This window comes from Cimex lectularius, unplaced genomic scaffold (genome assembly GCF_000648675.2).
Source record: "Cimex lectularius strain Harlan isolate CLEC.00 unplaced genomic scaffold, Clec_2.1 scaffold162, whole genome shotgun sequence".
NCBI lineage: Eukaryota > Metazoa > Arthropoda > Insecta > Hemiptera > Cimicidae > Cimex > Cimex lectularius.
This window is the reverse complement of record NW_019393086.1, coordinates 835,515-840,995: the sequence shown is the minus strand read 5'-3', so window position 1 is coordinate 840,995 and position 5,481 is coordinate 835,515.

Here is a 5,481-nt window from a genome sequence, read left to right as displayed (position 1 = left end):
ACTTCACCATCCGCCCCTCCCCATTCACCCCGATAAATACATTCCCACCAACTTTCATTGATCGCACTCATTCCGTTTGGTAGATGGAGTACTCGATATCTACCATCTACCTGTTCCCTTTAATAAACTAATCTTAATTGGGGTCTATGGAGTATGTGTGTGTAAAATTTCCACCATCAGCCCAAGTCATACACATAACCTGGGAGGCGATGGAGAAGCTACTTCGCCATCAGCCCCTCCCCATTCACACCGATAAACACATTCACTCATACAAGACACAGAAACATAAAACACATAACTTCTATACTCTCAGAATTCTCAATTCCCCCATTTTTGGTGTTTAAAAACGTTCCTCATCAAAACTTTTATTATTTTTTTTTTAATTGATTTGTATTTTAAATGGGTCTATGCTTACATACAACATAGGACATTTAACAATATTTATATTATATATAGATTACACATTCTGTAGAAATATGAATGAAAATGTTCGTTTTTTGCTTCTGTCAGTGTGGATTCCGCGATCATTTCCTTCTTTGTGGGGGTGATAAACTTGTCAATGGAATAACAGCCAGACTTCCCTATTCACAGTTTACTGCTCGCACGTCTTGAAGATAATGGGATTCCATTTTCCCTTTTCTTTCCGGGTGTTTTGATCCTTTCTCTAGACAGTAATAACGTTGTTGGATCTGTGAGTGGCTCGTCACGCCTGCATCACACATACGTGATCAGCTTAGATCATGTCAGGTGGGTAAAAACAAAAGAAGAAATATATCCTACACTATTTCGACGTCAGTGTGAATTTTTATTAGCAGGTTTTTCCGAAGAACCTTCATGAAACGAAAAATACTTTTTTTGGCTAATCACCAAACTACATTAGAAAAGTTTTATGAACTGCTATTTAACATTGTTTATCTTCAATTTTCGAACGCCACGTTGCTTTTATTCACACTTAGAAAGAAAAAACTTCAAATTATTAGTTTTACTTTACTTAAAAGTAAGCTTTTAAAAACGTTTAAAATGTTCTTATCCTTCATAAATAAGTAGGTGCTTCCCACATTTAAGTAAAGATCTCTCTAGTTCTCGTCCTTTTTTTAAAGAGCCGATTCAAGAGAAGATCAAGTATCTTTTATAAGGTCTTGCGTATTGGCGTGACAATCACTAAAACTGACAACAAACTACAATTCCACATATACAGAAAACCGGTAGTGAATGTCAACATCATACAATCCGACTCCAATCACCCCCATCGCACAAAATGGTGCACTGAAAAACGCAAAATGGATAGACTAAAAAGAAATCTAACAAAAAACAAAAACTGGGCTAAATTGAAAGCCATTGCATGCAACACACAATCGGAAAATTACTAAAACAAAACCAACCCACTTGACAAAAATGGCAGATAAGCCATATTTGCGAATGTGGTGTCAAATACAAATACATACGTTCATCGAACAGACAGGATCAAAAATAAAAGACACATATAAAGAATATGTACGATTTTTTAAGGACAGAGGCAGAAAATCCAACATTGCGGCTCAACAATCAACGAACTCTCAACAATAGAGTCTAGCATGAATCCACTATACGACGTTCAAAAAGGCCGAAAATGAACATATGTAAAAACGTGGATACACACAAACATTTAAGGCTAAAAACTGGCGCAAAAGAATTTTTTGCTTTGATATCCCGGATTTCCTAAAAACACTGAATTTTCCGTGCATACATGAATAAAATTAGCCGTAGAGCTACTCCAAACTGCGAGACGTGCGATGTATCGGAAAACATAATGTATATACATTACAGTTCGTGGTCCGATTGACTAACTAGAATTTTTCAATTAATTAATATTTATGAAAGGTATTGGTCCAGATAAAAAAGTCAGTGCCACGAGGGGGATTCGAACCCACGATCTTCAGCTAAAAACGCCGCTTTTATGTAAGGACTTCGTTGAAATGAAAAAGTTAGTGCCACAAGTGGAATTCGAACCCACCACCTTCGGCTTAATACGCCGCTGCTCTACCACTTGAGCTATCGTGACTTCGATCCGCTCGGGCACCAACTTCCCATCTCAGCCTCGCCTCTCGAATTTTCACTCCGTTTTGCCATTTTCCAAATGTCGTGTAATCGAATTGGATTCTCGACGACAAATGAATCCCCCTCGTGCCATTAACTTTTTTTCATCTCAACTAAAAACCTTAATTAATTGTAATGTATTAATTGGTCAAGTGGACCACGAAATTAGTGAATTTAATTAATTAAATGAAGTACACTTCACTAAAGCTCTCCGTGGCCATTTTATTTGTCGTCGAGAATCCAATCCGATTACACGACATTTGAAAAATGGCAAAAAGGAGGGATAAGTCGAAAAGTTGTAGATTGAGATGAGGAGTTGGTGGCCGAGTGGATAGCTCAAGTACCGACCAATACCTTTCATTAATTAATTGAATAATGTACTGTATTGTACTTGTATTGACCAAATTACTTCTTTCAATTAATTAATCTTTTTATGTAAGGACTTCGTTGAAATGAAAAAGTTAGTGCCACAAGTGGGATTCGAACCCACCACCTTCGGCTTAATACGCCGCTGCTTACCCCTTGAGCTATCGTGGCTTCGATCCACTCGGACACCAACTCACCATCTCAACCTAGAACCTTTCGAATTTTCCCTCCTTTTTGTCATTTTTCAAATGTCGTGTAATCAGGATTCGATTCTTGGCGACTTCTGAAGTGGGGAGCTGTTAGTGTAGTTATACTTCGTTTTACTTATTAAATCCATTATATTTAGTGGTCTGATTGACCAAATTACTTCTTTCAATTAATTAATCTGTTTATGTAAGGTCTTGGTTGACACTGACACTGACTTTGTCATTTCACCCAAGACGTTACATAAAAGCATTAATTATTTGAAATAATAATTAATTTAAAAAACACGAAAAAAGACATAAAAATTTAACATACATCGTTTACGCAATGGAAAATGTTAAATCAATACAAAGAAACAAGACCGCCTATCACAAAGACGAAAAACGAAACAAAAAAAGTTATTCCTTCAACAGTACCGGCAAACAAAGATAACTTCGTATCTCTCACGATCTCCCGAAAGAGACTTAACTTCAAGAATGTCATAAAGACACACTGAAGATGGTGAAATGGCGAAACGCGTCTGAGCGTCCAATCCGCATATACGTGGAGAAGTCGTGAACACTCTCAACACAACACACAAGAATGGCTCAATTACGCAGAAAACAAACACTTTGAGCCCTGAAGATGATCTCAATAAAGATCGAAACGTTGGCACGATTAAGAGAATGTTTTTCTAAAACCTACGTCACACCAGACCGCATCTCACGATCTCCGAATAATCATTAAACATAATTATAACCCTATTGAATTTTCGATGGTGATAAGCAAAATACACATTTAAGATAATACGTGCAAAACAATCTGAAAATAATGTAATACAGAAGAAATCTAACCTTGAAAGACAGCTGTTGAAAGTTATAATGTTCCTCCTTGAGTCTCTGTAAGATTTAAGAAAAACAAACAATTACCATTTTTCATTAAAGAAATCAATAATAAAGAAATTGGTTTATAACACTAAATGGACTTTGAAATAATAAGTGTACAATTTAAAAAAATCGACGGATATTTTTTAACAAAAATCGTGTTCTATTGGGTTGTCCGGAAAATAATGCAGGATTTTAAGTTTTCATTAAAAAAAATCTATATAAAATATTCTGTTTACGTTTACAGGATTACTCATTTGTATGAATGTCAACACTTATTAATCCTCTTCCAAATGATATTGTTTGTTTACCTCTGTAGCATTCCGCTACTTGGAAATAATTCAGTCATCCTTATAATGTCAAAGCGAGAATTTCGTACGATTTTCTTTTACGAGTTTAAACTCGGCCGAAGCGGAGCCCAAACGGCTAGAAACATTAACCAAGTCTGGGGCGAGGGTTGTGTTAATGAGTGCACTGTGCAAAGGTGGTTTAAAAAATTTCGGGAGGGAGATTTCAGCCTTGAAGATGAAGAAGGTCGTGGAAGGCCTTCCTCTCTTAATGATGATGTTCTGCGATCAGTGGTGGAAGAAAACCCCAAAACAACTGTTCGAGAACTTGCAGAGCAACTCAAAGTCAGTAAAACGACCGTCGCTGACCACCTCAAGGCGATTGGAAAAGTGAAAAAACTCGAAAATTGGGTTCCACACTCATTAAACGATCGCCAAAAAAATCAGCGCTTTGATGTTTGTGCATCACTTCTTTGTCGAAACAAAAATGACCCATTTCTGGCCAGAATTGTTACATGTGACGAAAAGTGGATTCTCTACGATAACACTAGACGTTCTGGACAGTGGCTCGACAAAGGAGAAGCTCCAAAGCCCCCAACTCATCAAAAAAAGGTAATGGTTACGGTATGGTGGGCTTCATTTGGTTTAATACACTACAGCTTCTTAAATCCTGGCGAAACCATCAATGCTGAATCATACTGTAACCAAATTAATACCATGCATCAGAAATTGGCAGTAATGAAGCCCTCTTTGGTCAATCGGAAAGGGCCCATTTTGTTGCATGACAACGCTCGACCACATGTGTCACGTGTAACGTCACAAAAATTATTGGAGCTTGGCTATGAAACTTTGCCTCACCCACCCTACTCTCCGGACCTCTCGCCTACTGACTACCATTTTTTTAGACACCTGGACCACTACTTACAACACATAATATTCAAAAATCAAACGGAACTGGAAAATGCATTTATTGACTTTATCAATTCTAAAAATTCTGAATTCTACTCAGACGGAATTAATAAGTTACCAACACGTTGGGAGAAATGTATTGAGAGTATGGGAAATTATTTTGATTAAAGAACATTGCTTTAAAGTAACTAGTTTCTTTTTTTTGTTTAATACCAAAATCCTGCATTATTTTCCGGACAACCCAATAGTATAGTAATACACATATTATATACATGATCAACAAATGAAAAATATATTTTTTTAACAAACATTTACAAAGTTTTTTCCATACAAATATTTTTCAACTATGATAAAACTCTCAAGCATAAGCAAACAATAAACGAGTTGGAACAGAGGAAATGTTACTGTATTATGCACTGAGACGTGCATGTTATAATTCGTAGAAAATCAAAATAGGTGAATTTTATTTCTCTCTATCTCGATAAAAGACTTGATGCTTAAACGGTAAATTACAAAACAAAGTGTTAAACGAAAATAACAGGAATTTAGTCTGTAGATATGCAATATCCAGTGCCATTAGCGGTGTGGAATAACTAAGGGAAATTATAAGTTAGAGTAATATTTGATGAATACCACAAAAATACAATTCCTATAGCTTTAGACAATCCCATTTTGTTTGAAACCTTGCATAATTACATTATTTTAAGCACAAAAAACTAGATATTATATTTTTTATGGATTAGGGTTCTCTTAGGAGATAAAGAGAATGACTGACT